General features: G+C 51.5%; 1 protein-coding gene and 1 pseudogene across 1 annotated transcript in view; both read left to right on the forward strand.

Annotated features, from left to right (window-relative positions):
- LOC122547123 (class I histocompatibility antigen, F10 alpha chain-like) overlaps positions 1 to 19201 on the forward strand; it is a 929735-nt gene that overhangs the window by 504597 nt on the left and 405937 nt on the right. The window lies entirely within an intron of this gene.
- LOC148140844 (uncharacterized) overlaps positions 1 to 19201 on the forward strand; it is a 265345-nt pseudogene that overhangs the window by 15767 nt on the left and 230377 nt on the right.

Genomic DNA, 19201 nt, shown 5'->3' on the forward strand with positions numbered 1-19201 from the left:
AGACACGGGGAGAATGTGCAAAGTCAACATAGACACAGGGAAAATGTGCAAACTCAACACAGACACGAGGAGAATGTGCAAACTCCATACAGACACGGGGAGAATGTGCAAAATCCACACAGACACGGGGAGTATGAGCAAACTCCATACAGACAGAGGGAGAATGTCCAAACTCCACACACACACACGGGGAGAATGTGCAAACTCCACACGGACACAGGGAGAATGTGCAAACCCCACACAGACTCGGCGAGAATGTGCAAACACCACACAGAAACGGGGAGAATGCGCAAACTCAACACAGACACGGGGAGAATGTGCAAACACCACACGGACACGGTGAGAATGTGCAAACTCAACACACACGCGGGGAGAATGTGCAGACACCACACAAAGACAGGGAGAATGTGCTAACACCACGCAGACATGGGGAGAATGTGCAAACACCGCACGGACACGGGGAGAATGTGTAAACTCCACACAGACACGGGGAGAATATGCAAACTGCACACAGACACGGGGAGAATGTTCAAACTCCAAACAAAGACAGGGAGAATGTGCAAACACCACGCAGACATGGGGAGAATGAGCAAACACCGCACGGACATGGGGAGAAATTGCAAACTCAAAACAGACACGGGGAGAATGTGCAAACTCCACACAGACACAGGGAGAATGTGCAAACTCCACTCGGACATGGGAAGAATATGCAAACTAAACACAGACACGGGGAGAATGTGCAAACTCCACAGAGATACGGGGAGAATGTGCAAAACAAGATAGACACGGGGAGAATGTGCAAACCCCACACAGACACGAGGAGAAAGTGCAAACTCCACACAGACACGGGGAGAATGTGCAAACCCCACACAGACACGAGGAGAAAGTGCAAACTCCACACAGACGCGGAGAGAATGTGCAAAATCCACGCAGACATGGGGAGAAAGTGCAAACACCCCACAGACATGGGGAGTGTGTGCAAACTCCACACAGGCACGGGGAGAATGTGCAAACTCCACACAGATATGGGGTCAAAGTGCAAACTCCACACAGACATGGGGAGTGTGTGCAAACTCCACATAGGCACGGGGAGAATGTGCAAACTCCCCACAGACACGGGGAGTGTGTGCAAACTCCACACAGGCACGGGGAGAATGTGCAAACTCCACACAGACATGGGGTGAAAGTGCAAACTCCCCACAGACACGGGGAGAGTCTGCAAACTCCACACAGGCACGGGGAGAATGTGCAAACCCCACACAGACACGAGGAGAAAGTGCAAACTCCACACAGACGCGGGGAGAATGTGCAAAATCCACGCAGACATGGGGAGAATGTGCAAACTCCCCACAGACACGGGGAGTGTGTGCAAACTCCACACAGACACGGGGAGAATGTGCAAACTCCACGCAGACATGGGGAGCATGTGCAAACTCCCCACAGACACGGGGAGTGTGTGCAAACTCCACACAGACACGGGGAGAATGTGCAAAGCCCATATAGATACAGGGGAAATGTGCAAACTCAACACAGACACGGGGAGAATGTGCAAACTACACAGAGACACGGGGAGATTGTGCAAACTCAACACAGACTCGGGGACAATGTCCAAAATCCACACAGACACGGGGAGAATGTGCAAAGTCAACATAGACACAGGGAAAATGTGCAAACTCAACACAGACACGGGGAGAATATGCAAACTCCACACAGACACGGGGAGATTGTGCAAATTCCGCACAGACACGGGTAGAGTGTGAAAACTCCACACAGACACGGGGAGAATGTGCAAACTCCACACAGACACGGGGAGAATGTCCAAAATTCACACAGACACGGGGAGAATGTGCAAACACCACACAGACACGGGGAGTATGTGCAAACTCCACACAGACACAGGGAGAATGTGCAAACTCCACACACACACACGGGGAGAATGTGCAAACTCCACACGGACACAGGGAGAATGTGCAAACCCCACACAGACTCGGGGAGAATGTGCAAACACCACACAGAAATGGGGAGAATGCGCAAACTCAACACAGACACGGGGAGAATGTGCAAACTCCACACAGACATGGGGAGAATGTGCAAACACCACACGGACACGGGGAGAATGTGCAAACTCAACACACACGCGGGGAGAATGTGCAGACACCACACAAAGACAGGGAGAATGTGCTAACACCACGCAGACATGGGGAGAATGTGCAAACACCGCACGGACACGGGGAGAATGTGTAAACTCCACACAGACACGGGGAGAATGTGCAAACTGCACACAGACACGGGGAGAATGTTCAAACTCCAAACAAAGACAGGGAGAATGTGCAAACACCACGCAGACATGGGGAGAATGTGCAAACACCGCACGGACATGGGGAGAAATTGCAAACTCAAAACAGACACGGGGAGAATGTGCAAACTCCACACAGACACAGGGAGAATGTGCAAACTCCACTCGGACACGGGAAGAATATGCAAACTAAACACAGACATGGGGAGAATGTGCAAACTCCACAGAGATACGGGGAGAATGTGCAAAACAAGATAGACACGGGGAGAATGTGCAAACCCCACACAGACACGAGGAGAAAGTGCAAATTCCACACAGACACGGGGAGAATGTGCAAACCCCACACAGACACGAGGAGAAATTGCAAACTCCACACAGACGCGGGGAGAATGTGCAAACTCCACACAGACACGGGGAGAATGTGAAAACTCAACACAGACACTGGGAGAGTGTGCAAACTCAACACAGACACGGGGAGAATGTGCAAACTCTATACAGACACAGGGAGAATGTGCAAACTCCACTCGGACACGGGAAGAATGTGCAAACTCCACACAGGCACGGGGAGAATATGCAAACTAAACACAGACACGGGGAGAATGTGCAAACTCCACACAGACACTGGGAGAGTGTGCAAACTCAACACAGATACGGGGAGAATGTGCAAACACCACACAGACAGAGGGAGAATGTGCAAACTCCACGCAGACACGGGGAGAATGTGCAAACTCCACACAGACATAGGGAGAATCTGCAAACTCCACAGGGACACGGGGAGAATGCGCAAACCCCACACAGACACGGGGAGAATGTGCATACAACACACGGACACGAAGAGAATGTGCAAACTCCACATAGACACGGGGAGAATGTGCAAAGTCCACATAGACACAGGGAAAATGTGCAAACTCAACACAGACACGGGGAGATGTGCAAACTGCTCACAGACACGGGGAGATTGGACAAACTCCACACACACACGGGGAGAATGGGCAAACTCCACACGGACACGGGGAGAATGTGCAAACACCACACAGAAACAGGGAGAATACGCAAACTCAACACAGACACGGGGAGAATGTGCAAACTCCACACAGACTCGGGGAGAATGTGCAAACACCACACGGACACGGGGAGAATGTGCAAACTCCACACGGACACGGGGAGAATGTGCAAACTCCATACGGACACGGGGAGAATGTGCAAACCCCACACAGACTCGGGGAGAATGTGCAAACGCCACACAGAAACGGGGAGAATGAGCAAACTCAACACAGACACGGCGAGAATGTTCAAACTCCACACAGACACGGGGAGAATGTTCAAACTCCACACAAAGACAGGGAGAATGTGCAAACACCACACAGACTCGGGGAGAATGTGCAAACGCCACACAGAAATGGGGAGAATGCGCAAACTCAAAACAGACACGGGGAGAATGTGCAAACTCCACACAGACACTGGGAGAGTGTGCAAACTCAACACAGATACGGGGAGAATGTGCAAACACCACACAGAGAGAGGGAGAATGTGCAAACTCCACGCAGACACGGGGAGAATGTGCAAACTCCACACAGACATAGGGAGAATCTGCAAACTCCACAGGGACACGGGGAGAATGCGCAAACCCCACACAGACTCGGGGAGAATGTGCAAACGCCACACAGAAACGGGGAGAATGAGCAAACTCAACACAGACACAGCGAGAATGTTCAAACTCCACACAGACACGGGGAGAATGTTCAAACTCCACACAAAGACGGGGAGAATGTGCAAACACCACACAGACTCGGGGAGAATGTGCAAACGCCACACAGAAATGGGGAGAATGCGCAACTCAAAACAGACATGGGGAGAATGTGCAAACTCCATACAGACACAGGGAGAATGTTGCAAACTCCACTCGGACACGGGAAGAATGTGCAAGCCCCACACAGACTCGGGGAGAATGTGCAAACGCCACACAGAAATGGGGAGAATGCGCAAACTCAACACAGACACGGGGAGAATGTGCAAACTCCATACAGACACAGGGAGAATGTACAAACTCCACTCGGACACGGGAAGAATGTGCAAACTCCACACTGGGACGGGGAGAATATGCAAACTTAACACAGACACGGGGAGAATGTGCAAACTTAACACAGACACTGGGAGAGTGTGCAAACTCAACACAGATACGGGGAGAATGTGCAAACACCACACAGACAGAGGGAGAATGTGCATACTCTACGCAGACACGGGGAGAATGTGCAAACTCCACACAGACATAGGGAGAATCTGCAAACTCCACAGGGACACGGGGAGAATGTGCATACACCACACGGACACAAAGAGAATGTGCAAACTCCACACAGACACGGGGAGAATGTGCAAAGTCCACATAGACATAGGGAAAATGTGCAAACTCAACACAGACACGGGGAGAATGTGCAAACTCCCCACAGACACGGGGAGATTGTGCAAACTCAACACAGACATGGGGAGAATGTGCAAACTCCGCACAGACACGGGGAGAATTGGAAAACGTAACACAGACAAGGCGAGAATGTGCAAACTCCACACAGCCACGGGGAGAATGTGCAAACTCAACACAGACACGGGGAGAATGTCTAAACTCCACGCAGACACGGGGAGAATGTGCAAATACCACGCAGACACGGGGAGAATGTGCAAACTCCACACAGACACGGGTAGAGTGTGCAAACTCCACGCAGACATGGGGAGAATGTGCAAACTCCACAAAGACACGGGGAGAATGTGCAAAATCCACACAGACACGGGGAGAATGTGCAAACACCACACAGACACGGGGAGAATGTGCAAACTCCACAAAGACGCAGGGGGAATGTGCAAACTCCACACACACACACGGGGAGAATGGGCAAACGCCACACGGACACGGCGAGAATGTGCACACCCCACACAGACGCGGGGAGAATGTGCAAACTCCACACGGACACGGGGAGAATGTGCAAACACCACACAGAAACGGGGAGAATACGCAAACTCAACACAGACACGGGGAGAATGTGCAAACTCCACACAGACACGGGGAGAATGTGCAAACACCACATGGACACGGGGAGAATGTGCAAACTCCACACGGACACGGGGAGAATGTACAAACCCCACACAGACTCGGGGAGAATGTGCAAACGCCTCACAGAAACGGGGAGAATGCGCAAACTCAACACAGACACGGGGAGAATGTGCAAACTGCACACAGACACGAGGAGAATGTTCAAACTCCACACAAAGACAGGGAGAATGTGCAAACACCACACAGACTCGGGGAAAATGTGCAAACGCCACACAGAAACGGGGAGAATGCGCAAACTCCACACAGACACGGGGAGAATGTGCAAACTCCACACAGACACGGGGAGAATGTGCAAACTCCATACAGACACAAGGAGAATGTGCAAACTCCACTCGGACACGGGAAGAATGTGCAAGCCCCACACAGACTCGGGGAGAATGTGCAAACTCCACACAGATACGGGGAGAATGTGAAAACTCAACACAGACACTGGGAGAGTGTGCAAACTCAACACAGACACGGGGAGAATGTGCAAACTCCATACAGACACAGGGAGAATCTGCAAACTCCACAGGGACACGGGGAGAATGTGCAAACCCCACACAAACACGGGGAGAATGTGCATACACCACACGGACACAAAGAGAATGTGCAAACTCCACACAGACACGGGGAGAATGTGCAAAGTCCACACAGACATAGGGAAAATGTGCAAACTCAACACAGACACGGGGAGAATGTGCAAAGTCCCCACAGACACGGGGAGGTTGTGCAAACTCAACACAGACATGGGGAGAATGTGCAAACTCCGCACAGACACGGGGAGAATTGGAAAACGTAACACAGAGAAGGCGAGAATGTGCAAACTCCACACAGCCACGGGGAGAATGTGCAAACTCAACACAGACACGGGGAGAATGTATAAACTCCACGCAGACACGGGGAGAATGTGCAAACTCCACACAGACACGGGTAGAGTGTGCAAACTCCACGCAGACATGGGGAGAATGTGCAAACTCCTCAAAGACACGGGGAGAATGTGCAAAATCCACACAGACACGGGGAGAATATGCAAACACCACACAGACACGGGGAGAATGTGCAAACTCCACAAAGACGCAGGGAGAATGTGCAAACTCCACACACACACACGGGGAGAATGGGCAAACGCCACACGGACACGGCGAGAATGTGCACACCCCACACAGACGCGGGGAGAATGTGCAAACTCCACACGGACACGGGGAGAATGTGCAAACACCACACAGAAACGGGGAGAATACGCAAACTCAACACAGACACGGGGAGAATGTGCAAACTCCACACAGACACGGGGAGAATGTGCAAACACCACATGGACACGGGGAGAATGTGCAAACTCCACACGGACACGGGGAGAATGTACAAACCCCACACAGACTCGGGGAGAATGTGCAAACGCCTCACAGAAACGGGGAGAATGCGCAAACTCAACACAGACACGGGGAGAATGTGCAAACTGCACACAGACACGAGGAGAATGTTCAAACTCCACACAAAGACAGGGAGAATGTGCAAACACCACACAGACTCGGGGAAAATGTGCAAACGCCACACAGAAACGGGGAGAATGCGCAAACTCCATACAGACACAGGGAGAATGTGCAAACTCCACTCGGACACGGGAAGAATGTGCAAGCCCCACACAGACTCGGGGAGAATGTGCAAACTCCACACAGATACGGGGAGAATGTGAAAACTCAACACAGACACTGGGAGAGTGTGCAAACTCAACACAGACACGGGGAGAATGTGCAAACTCCATACAGACACAGGGAGAATGTGCAAACTCCACACAGACACGGGGAGAATGTACAAACCCCACACAGACTCGGGGAGAATGTGCAAACGCCTCACAGAAACGGGGAGAATGCGCAAACTCAACACAGACACGGGGAGAATGTGCAAACTGCACACAGACACGAGGAGAATGTTCAAACTCCACACAAAGACAGGGAGAATGTGCAAACACCACACAGACTCGGGGAAAATGTGCAAACGCCATACAGAAACGGGGAGAATGCGCAAACTCAACACAGACACGGGGAGAATGTGCAAACTCCACACAGCCACGGGGAGAATGTGCAAACTCAACACAGACACGGGGAGAATGTATAAACTCCACGCAGACACGGGGAGAATGTGCAAATACCACGCAGACACTGGGAGAATGTGCAAACTCCACACAGACACGGGTAGAGTGTGCAAACCCCACGCAGACATGGGGAGAATGTGCAAACTCCTCAAAGACACGGGGAGAATGTGCAAAATCCACACAGACACGGGGAGAATATGCAAACACCACACAGACACGGGGAGAATGTGCAAACTCCACACAGACACGGGTAGAGTGTGCAAACCCCACGCAGACATGGGGAGAATGGGCAAACGCCACACGGACACGGCGAGAATGTGCACACCACACAAGGACGCGGGGAGAATGTGCAAACTCCACACGGACACGGGGAGAATGTGCAAACACCACACAGAAACGGGGAGAATAGGCAAACTCAACACAGACACGGGGAGAATGTGCAAACTCCACACAGACACGGGGAATATGTGCAAACACCACATGGACACGGGGAGAATGTGCAAACTCCACACGGACACGGGGAGAATGTACAAACCCCACACAGACTCGGGGAGAATGTGCAAACGCCTCACAGAAACGGGGAGAATGCGCAAACTCAACACAGACACGGGGAGAATGTGCAAACTGCACACAGACACGAGGAGAATGTTCAAACTCCACACAAAGACAGGGAGAATGTGCAAACACCACACAGACTCGGGGAAAATGTGCAAACGCCACACAGAAACGGGGAGAATGCGCAAACTCAAAACAGACACGGGGAGAATGTGCAAACTCCACACAGACACGGGGAGAATGTGCAAACTCCATACAGACACAGGGAGAATGTGCAAACTCCACTCGGACACGGGAAGAATGTGCAAGCCCCACACAGACTCGGGGAGAATGTGCAAACTCCACACAGATACGGGGAGAATGTGAAAACTCAACACAGACACTGGGAGAGTGTGCAAACTCAACACAGACACGGGGAGAATGTGCAAACTCCATACAGACACAGGGAGAATGTGCAAACTCCAAACGGACACGGGGAGAATGTGCAAAGTCCACATAGACACAGGGAAAATGTGCAAACTCAACACAGACACGGGGAGATGTGCAAACTGCTCACAGACACGGGGAGATGGGGCAAACTCCACACACACACGGGGAGAATGTGCAAACTCCACACGGACACGAAGAGAATGTGCAAACTCCACACAGACACGGGTAGAATGTGCAAAGTCCACATAGACACAGGGAAAATGTGCAAACTCAACGCAGACACGGGGAGATGTGCAAACTGCTCACAGACACGGGGAGATTGGGCAAACTCCACACACACACGGGGAGAATGTGCAAACTCCACACGGACACGGGGAGAATGTGCAAACACCACACAGAAACAGGGAGAATACGCAAACTCAACACAGACACGGGGAGAATGTGCAAACTCCACACAGACTCGGGCAGATTGTGCAAACACCACACGGACACGGGGAGAATGTGCAAACTCCACACGGACACGGGGAGAATGTGCAAACTCCAAACGGACACGGGGAGAATGTGCAAACCCCACACAGACTCGGGGAGAATGTGCAAACGCCACACAGAAACGGGGAGAATGAGCAAACTCAACACAGACACGGCGAGAATGTTCAAACTCCACACAGACACGGGGAGAATGTTCAAACTCCACACAAAGACAGGGAGAATGTGCAAACACCACACAGACTCGGGGAGAATGTGCAAACGCCACACAGAAATGGGGAGAATGCGCAAACTCAACACAGACACGGGGAGAATGTGCAAACTCCATACAGACACAGGGAGAATGTACAAACTCCACTCGGACACGGGAAGAATGTGCAAACTCCACACTGGGACGGGGAGAATATGCAAACTTAACACAGACACGGGGAGAATGTGCAAACTTAACACAGACACTGGGAGAGTGTGCAAACTCAACACAGATACGGGGAGAATGTGCAAACACCACACAGACAGAGGGAGAATCTGCAAACTCCACAGGGACACGGGGAGAATGTGCAAACCCCACAAAGACACGGGGAGAATGTGCATACACCACACGGACACAAAGAGAATGTGCATACACCACACGGACACAAAGAGAATGTGCAAACTCCACACAGACACGGGGAGAATGTGCAAAGTCCACATAGACATAGGGAAAATGTGCAAACTCCCCACAGACACGGGGAGATTGTGCAAACTCAACACAGACATGGGGAGAATGTGCAAACTCCGCACAGACACGGGGAGAATTGGAAAACGTAACACAGACAAGGCGAGAATGTGCAAACTCCACACAGCCACGGGGAGAATGTGCAAACTCAACACAGACACGGGGAGAATGTATAAACTCCACGCAGACACGGGGAGAATGTGCAAATACCACGCAGACACGGGGAGAATGTGCAAACTCCACACAGACACGGGTAGAGTGTGCAAACCCCACGCAGACATGGGGAGAATGTGCAAACTCCTCAAAGACACGGGGAGAATGTGCAAAATCCACACAGACACGGGGAGAATATGCAAACACCACACAGACACGGGGAGAATGTGCAAACTCCACAAAGACGCAGGGAGAATGTGCAAACTCCACACACACACACGGGGAGAATGGGCAAACGCCACACGGACACGGCGAGAATGTGCACACCACACAAGGACGCGGGGAGAATGTGCAAACTCCACACGGACACGGGGAGAATGTGCAAACACCACACAGAAACGGGGAGAATAGGCAAACTCAACACAGACACGGGGAGAATGTGCAAACTCCACACAGACACGGGGAATATGTGCAAACACCACATGGACACGGGGAGAATGTGCAAACTCCACACGGACACGGGGAGAATGTACAAACCCCACACAGACTCGGGGAGAATGTGCAAACGCCTCACAGAAACGGGGAGAATGCGCAAACTCAACACAGACACAGGGAGAATGTGCAAACTCCACTCGGACACGGGAAGAATGTGCAAGCCCCACACAGACTCGGGGAGAATGTGCAAACTCCACACAGATACGGGGAGAATGTGAAAACTCAACACAGACACTGGGAGAGTGTGCAAACTCAACACAGACACGGGGAGAATGTGCAAACTCCATACAGACACAGGGAGAATGTGCAAACTCCAAACGGACACGGGGAGAATGTGCAAAGTCCACATAGACACAGGGAAAATGTGCAAACTCAACACAGACACGGGGAGATGTGCAAACTGCTCACAGACACGGGGAGATGGGGCAAACTCCACACACACACGGGGAGAATGTGCAAACTCCACACGGACACGAAGAGAATGTGCAAACTCCACACAGACACGGGTAGAATGTGCAAAGTCCACATAGACACAGGGAAAATGTGCAAACTCAACGCAGACACGGGGAGATGTGCAAACTGCTCACAGACACGGGGAGATTGGGCAAACTCCACACACACACGGGGAGAATGTGCAAACTCCACACGGACACGGGGAGAATGTGCAAACACCACACAGAAACAGGGAGAATACGCAAACTCAACACAGACACGGGGAGAATGTGCAAACTCCACACAGACTCGGGCAGATTGTGCAAACACCACACGGACACGGGGAGAATGTGCAAACTCCACACGGACACGGGGAGAATGTGCAAACTCCAAACGGACACGGGGAGAATGTGCAAACCCCACACAGACTCGGGGAGAATGTGCAAACGCCACACAGAAACGGGGAGAATGAGCAAACTCAACACAGACACGGCGAGAATGTTCAAACTCCACACAGACACGGGGAGAATGTTCAAACTCCACACAAAGACAGGGAGAATGTGCAAACACCACACAGACTCGGGGAGAATGTGCAAACGCCACACAGAAATGGGGAGAATGCGCAAACTCAACACAGACACGGGGAGAATGTGCAAACTCCATACAGACACAGGGAGAATGTACAAACTCCACTCGGACACGGGAAGAATGTGCAAACTCCACACTGGGACGGGGAGAATATGCAAACTTAACACAGACACGGGGAGAATGTGCAAACTTAACACAGACACTGGGAGAGTGTGCAAACTCAACACAGATACGGGGAGAATGTGCAAACACCACACAGACAGAGGGAGAATGTGCAAACTCCACGCAGACACGGGGAGAATGTGCAAACTCCACACAGACACATGGAGAATCTGCAAACTCCACAGGGACACGGGGAGAATGTGCAAACCCCACACAGACATGGGGAGAATGTGCATACACCACACGGACACAAAGAGAATGTGCAAACTCCACACTGACACGGGGAGAATGTGCAAAGTCCACATAGACATAGGGAAAATGTGCAAACTCAACACAGACACGGGGAGAATGTGCAAACTCCCCACAGAGACGGGGAGATTGTGCAAACTCAACACAGACATGGGGAGAATGTGCAAACTCCGCACAGACACGGGGAGAATTGGAAAACGTAACACAGACAAGGCGAGAATGTGCAAACTCCACACAGCCACGGGGAGAATGTGCAAACTCAACACAGACACGGGGAGAATGTATAAACTCCACGCAGACACGGGGAGAATGTGCAAACTCAAAACAGACTCGGGGAAAATGTGCAAACGCCACACAGAAACGGGGAGAATGCGCAAACTCCATACAGACACAGGGAGAATGTGCAAACTCCACTCGGACACGGGAAGAATGTGCAAGCCCCACACAGACTCGGGGAGAATGTGCAAACTCCCCACAGACACGGGGAGATTGTGCAAACTCAACACAGACATGGGGAGAATGTGCAAACTCCGCACAGACACGGGGAGAATTGGAAAACGTAACACAGACAAGGCGAGAATGTGCAAACTCCACACAGCCACGGGGAGAATGTGCAAACTCAACACAGACACGGGGAGAATGTATAAACTCCACGCAGACACGGGGAGAATGTGCAAATACCACGCAGACACGGGGAGAATGTGCAAACTCCACACAGACACGGGTAGAGTGTGCAAACTCCACGCAGACATGGGGAGAATGTGCAAACTCCACAAAGACACGGGGAGAATGTGCAAAATCCACACAGACACGGGGAGAATATACAAACACCACACAGACACGGGGAGAATGTGCAAACTCCACAAAGACACAGGGAGAATGTGCAAACTCCACACACACACACGGGGAGAATGGGCAAACTCCACACGGACACGGCGAGAATGTGCACACTCCACACAGACGCGGGGAGAATGTGCAAACTCCACACGGACACGGGGAGAATGTACAAACACCACACAGAAACGGGGAGAATACGCAAACTCAACACAGACACGGGGAGAATGTGCAAACTCCACACAGACACGGGGAGAATGTGCAAACACCACATGGACACGGGGAGAATGTGCAAACTCCACACGGACACGGGGAGAATGTACAAACCCCACACAGACTCGGGGAGAATGTGCAAACGCCTCACCGAAACGGGGAGAATGCGCAAATTCAACACAGACACGGGGAGAATGTGCAAACGGCACACAGACACGAGGAGAATGTTCAAACTCCACACAAAGACAGGGAGAATGTGCAAACACCACACAGACTCGGGGAAAATGTGCAAACGCCACACAGAAACGGGGAGAATGCGCAAACTCAAAACAGACACGGGGAGAATGTGCAAACTCCACACAGACACGGGGAGAATGTGCAAACTCCATACAGACACAGGGAGAATGTGCAAACTCCACTCGGACACGGGAAGAATGTGCAAACGCCACACAGAAACGGGGAGAATGAGCAAACTCAACACAGACACAGGGAGAGTGTGCAAACTCAACACAGACACGGGGAGAATGTGCAAACTCCATACAGACACAGGGAGAGTGTGCAAACTCCAAACGGACACGGGGAGAATGTGCAAACGCCACACAGAAACGGGGAGAATGAGCAAACTCAACACAGACACGGGGAGAATGTGCAAACACCACACAGACACGGGGAGAATGTGCAAACTCCACAAAGACACAGGGAGAATGTGCAAACTCCACACACACACACGGGGAGAATGGGCAAACTCCACACGGACATGGCGAGAATGTGCACACCCCACACAGACGCGGGGAGAATGTGCAAACTCCACAAAGACACGGGGAGAATGTGCAAAATCCACACAGACACGGGGAGAATGTACAAACACCACACAGACACGGGGAGAATGTGCAAACTCCACAAAGACACAGGGAGAATGTGCAAACTCCACACACACACATGGGGAGAATGGGCAAACTCCACACGGACACAGCGATAATGTGCACACCCCACACAGACGCAGGGAGAATGTGCAAACTCCACACGGACACGGGGAGAATGTGCAAACACCACACAGAAACAGGGAGAATACGCAAACTCAACACAGACACGGGGAGAATGTGCAAACTCCACACAGACACGGGGAGAATGTGCAAACACCACATGGACACGGGGAGAATGTGCAAACTCCACACGGACACGGGGAGAATGTACAAACCCCACACAGACTCGGGGAGAATGTGCAAACGCCTCACAGAAACGGGGAGAATGCGCAAACTCAACACAGACACGGGGAGAATGTGCAAACTGCACACAGACACGAGGAGAATGTTCAAACTCCACACAAAGACAGGGAGAATGTGCAAACACCACACAGACTCGGGGAAAATGTGCAAACGCCACACAGAAACGGGGAGAATGCGCAAACTCAAAACAGACACAGGGAGAATGTGCAAACTCCACACAGACACGGGGAGAATGTGCAAACTCCATACAGACACAGGGAGAATGTGCAAACTCCACTCGGACACGGGAAGAATGTGCAAGCCCCACACAGACTCGGGGAGAATGTGCAAACTCCACACAGATACGGGGGGAATGTGAAAACTCAACACAGACACTGGGAGAGTGTGCAAACTCAACACAGACACGGGGAGAATGTGCAAACTCCATACAGACACAGGGAGAATGTGTAAACTCCAAACGGACACGGGGAGAATGTGCAAACGCCACACAGAAACGGGGAGAATGAGCAAACTCAACACAGACACGGCGAGAATGTTCAAACTCCACACAGACACGGGGAGAATGTTCAAACTCCACACAAAGACAGGGAGAATGTGCAAACACCACACAGACTCGGGGAGAATGTGCAAACGCCACACAGAAATGGGTAGAATGTGCAAACTCAAAACAGACACGGGGAGAATGTGCAAACTCCATACAGACACAGGGAGAATGTGCAAACTCCACTCGGACACGGGAAGAATGTGCAAGCCCCACACAGACTCGGGGAGAATGTGCAAACGCCACACAGAAATGGGGAGAATGCGCAAACTCAACACAGACACGGGGAGAATGTGCAAACTCCATACAGACACAGGGAGAATGTACAAACTCCACTCGGACACGGGAAGAATGTGCAAACTCCACACTGGGACGGGGAGAATATGCAAACTCAACACAGACACGGGGAGAATGTGCAAACTTAACACAGACACTGGGAGAGTGTGCAAACTCAACACAGATACGGGGAGAATGTGCAAACACCACACAGACAGAGGGAGAATGTGCAAACTCCACGCAGACACGGGGAGAATGTGCAAACTCCACACAGACAGAGGGAGAATCTGCAAACTCCACAGGGACACGGGGAGAATGTGCAAACCCCACGCAGATACGGGGATAATGTGCAAACTCCACACAGACACGGGGAGAATGTGCAAAGTCCACATAGACACAGGGAAAATGTGCAAACTCAACACAGACACGGGGAGATGTGCAAACTCCTCACAGACACGGGGAGATTGTGCAAACTCAACACAGACATGGGGAGAATGTGCAAACTCCGCACAGACACGGGGAGAATATGAAAACGTAACACAGACAAGGCGAGAATGTGCAAACTCCACACAGACACGGGGAGAAAGTGCAAACTCAACACAGACAGGGGGAGAATGTGCAAACTCCACACAGACACAGGGAGAATGTGCAAATTCCACACAGACAGGGGGCGAATGTATAAACTCCACGCAGACACGGGGAGAATGTGCAAATACCACGCAGACACGGGGAGAATGTGCAAATTCCACACAGACACGGGGAGAATATACAAACTCCACACAGACACGTGGAGAATGTGCAAACTCCACAAAGACACGGGGAGAATGTGCAAATTCCACACAGAAATGGGGAGAATGTGCAAACACCACACAGACACGGGGAGAATGTGCAAACTCCACATACAAACGGGGAGAATGTGCAAACTCCACACGGACACGGGGAGAATGTGCAAACACCACACAGAAACGGGGAGAATACACAAACACAACACAGACACGGGGAGAATGTGCAAACTCCACACAGACACGGGGAGAATGTGCAAACACCACACGGACACGGGGAGAATGTGCAAACTCCACACGGACACGGGGAGAATGTGCAAACCCCACACAGACTCGGGGAGAATGTGCAAACGCCACACAGAAACGGGGAGAATGCGCAAACTCAACACAGACACGGGGAGAATGTGCAAACTGCACACAGACACGGGGAGAATGTTCAAACTCCACACAAAGACAGGGAGAATGTGCAAACACCACGCAGACATGGGGAGAATGTGCAAACGCCACACAGAAACGGGGAGAATGCGCAAACTCAAAACAGACACGGGGAGAATGTGCAAACTCCACACAGACACGGGGAGAATGTGCGAACTCCATACAGACACAGGGAGAATGTGCAAACTCCACTCGGACAAGGGAAAAATGTGCAAGCCCCACACAGACTCGGGGAGAATGTGCAAACTCCACACAGATACGGGGAGAATGTGAAAACTCAACACAGACACGGGGAGAATGTGCAAACTCCACACAGACACTGGGAGAGTGTGCAAACTCAACACAGATACGGGGAGAATGTGCAAACACCACACAGACAGAGGGAGAATGTGCAAACTCCACGCAGACACGGGGAGAATGTGCAAACTCCACACAGACATAGGGAGAATCTGCAAACTCCACAGGGACACGGGGAGAATGCGCAAACCCCACACAGACACGGGGAGAATGTGCATACAACACACGGACATGAAGAGAATGTGCAAACTCCACACAGACACGGGGAGAATGTGCAAAGTCCACATAGACACAGGGAAAATGTGCAAACTCAACACAGACACGGGGAGATGTGCAAACTGCTCACAGACACGGGGAGATTGGGCAAACTCCACACACACACGGGGAGAATGTGCAAACTCCACACGGACACGGGGAGAATGTGCAAACACCACACAGAAACAGGGAGAATACGCAAACTCAACACAGACACGGGGAGAATGTGCAAACTCCACACAGACTCGGGGAGAATGTGCAAACACCACACGGACACTGGGAGAATTTGCAAACTCCAAACGGACACGGGGAGAATGTGCAAACTCCAAACGGACACGGGGAGAATGTGCAAACCCCACACAGACTCGGGGAGAATGTGCAAACGCCACACAGAAACGGGGAGAATGAGCAAACTCAACACAGACACGGCGAGAATGTTCAAACTCCACACAGACACGGGGAGAATGTTCAAACTCCACACAAAGACAGGGAGAATGTGCAAACACCACAAAGACTCGGGGAGAATGTGCAAACGCCACACAGAAATGGGGAGAATGCGCAAACTCAAAACAGACATGGGGAGAATGTGCAAACTCCATACAGACACAGGGAGAATGTGCAAACTCCACTCGGACACGGGAAGAATGTGCAAGCCCCACACAGACTCGGGGAGAATGTGCAAACGCCACACAGAAATGGGGAGAATGCGCAAACTCAACACAGACACGGGGAGAATGTGCAAACTCCATACAGACACAGGGAGAATGTACAAACTCCACTCGGACACGTGAAGAATGTGCAAACTCCACACTGGGACGGGGAGAATATGCAAACTTAACACAGACACGGGGAGAATGTGCAAACTTAACACAGACACTGGGAGAGTGTGCAAACTCAACACAGATACGGGGAGAATGTGCAAACACCACACAGACAGAGGGAGAATGTGCATACTCCACGCAGACACGGGGAGAATGTGCAAACTCCACACAGACATAGGGAGAATCTGCAAACTCCACAGGGACACGGGGAGAATGTGCAAACCCGACACAGACACGGGGAGAATGTGCATACACCACACGGACACAAAGAGAATGTGCAAACTCCACACAGACACGGGGAGAATGTGCACACCACACAAGGACGCGGGGAGAATGTGCAAACTCCACACGGACACGGGGAGAATGTGCAAACACCACACAGAAACGGGGAGAATACGCAAACTCAACACAGACACGGGGAGAATGTGCAAACTCCACACAGACACGGGGAATATGGGCAAACACCACATGGACACGGGGAGAATGTGCAAACTCCACACGGACACGGGGAGAATGTACAAACCCCACACAGACTCGGGGAGAATGTGCAAACGCCTCACAGAAACGGGGAGAATGCGCAAACTCAACACAGACACGGGGAGAATGTGCAAACTGCACACAGACACGAGGAGAATGTTCAAACTCCACACAAAGACAGGGAGAATGTGCAAACACCGCACAGACTCGGGGAAAATGTGCAAACGCCACACAGAAACGGGGAGAATGCGCAAACTCAAAACAGACACGGGGAGAATGTGCAAACTCCACACAGACACGGGGAGAATGTGCAAACTCCATACAGACACAGGGAGAATGTGCAAACTCCACTCGGACACGGGAAGAATGTGCAAGCCCCACACAGACTCGGGGAGAATGTGCAAACTCCACACAGATACGGGGAGAATGTGAAAACTCAACACAGACACTGGGAGAGTGTGCAAACTCAACACAGACACGGGGAGAATGTGCAAACTCCATACAGACACAGGGAGAATGTGCAAACTCCAAACGGACACGGGGAGAATGTGCAAAGTCCACATAGACACAGGGAAAATGTGCAAACTCAACACAGACACGGGGAGATGTGCAAACTGCTCACAGACACGGGGAGATTGGGCAAACTCCACACACACACGGGGAGAATGTGCAAACTCCACACGGACACGAAGAGAATGTGCAAACTCCACACAGACACGGGTAGAATGTGCAAAGTGCACATAGACACAGGGAAAATGTGCAAACTCAACGCAGACACGGGGAGATGTGCAAACTGCTCACAGACACGGGGAGATTGGGCAAACTCCACACACACACGGGGAGAATGTGCAAACTCCACACGGACACGGGGAGAATGTGCAAACACCACACAGAAACAGGGAGAATACGCAAACTCAACACAGACACGGGGAGAATGTGCAAACTCCACACAGACTCGGGGAGAATGTGCAAACACCACACGGACACGGGGAGAATGTGCAAACTCCACACGGACACGGGGAGAATGTGCAAACTCCAAACGGACACGGGGAGAATGTGCAAACCCCACACAGACTCGGGGAGAATGTGCAAACGCCACACAGAAACGGGGAGAATGAGCAAACTCAACACAGACACGGCGAGAATGTTCAAACTCCACACAGACACGGGGAGAATGTTCAAACTCCACACAAAGACAGGGAGAATGTGCAAACACCACACAGACTCGGGGAGAATGTGCAAACGCCACACAGAAATGGGGAGAATGCGCAAACTCAAAACAGACATGGGGAGAATGTGCAAACTCC

The sequence above is a fragment of the Chiloscyllium plagiosum genome, unplaced genomic scaffold, assembly GCF_037043375.1.
Source record: "Chiloscyllium plagiosum isolate Xiang-an unplaced genomic scaffold, Cpla_swu_hap1 HiC_scaffold_35, whole genome shotgun sequence".
NCBI classification, from domain to species: domain Eukaryota; kingdom Metazoa; phylum Chordata; class Chondrichthyes; order Orectolobiformes; family Hemiscylliidae; genus Chiloscyllium; species Chiloscyllium plagiosum.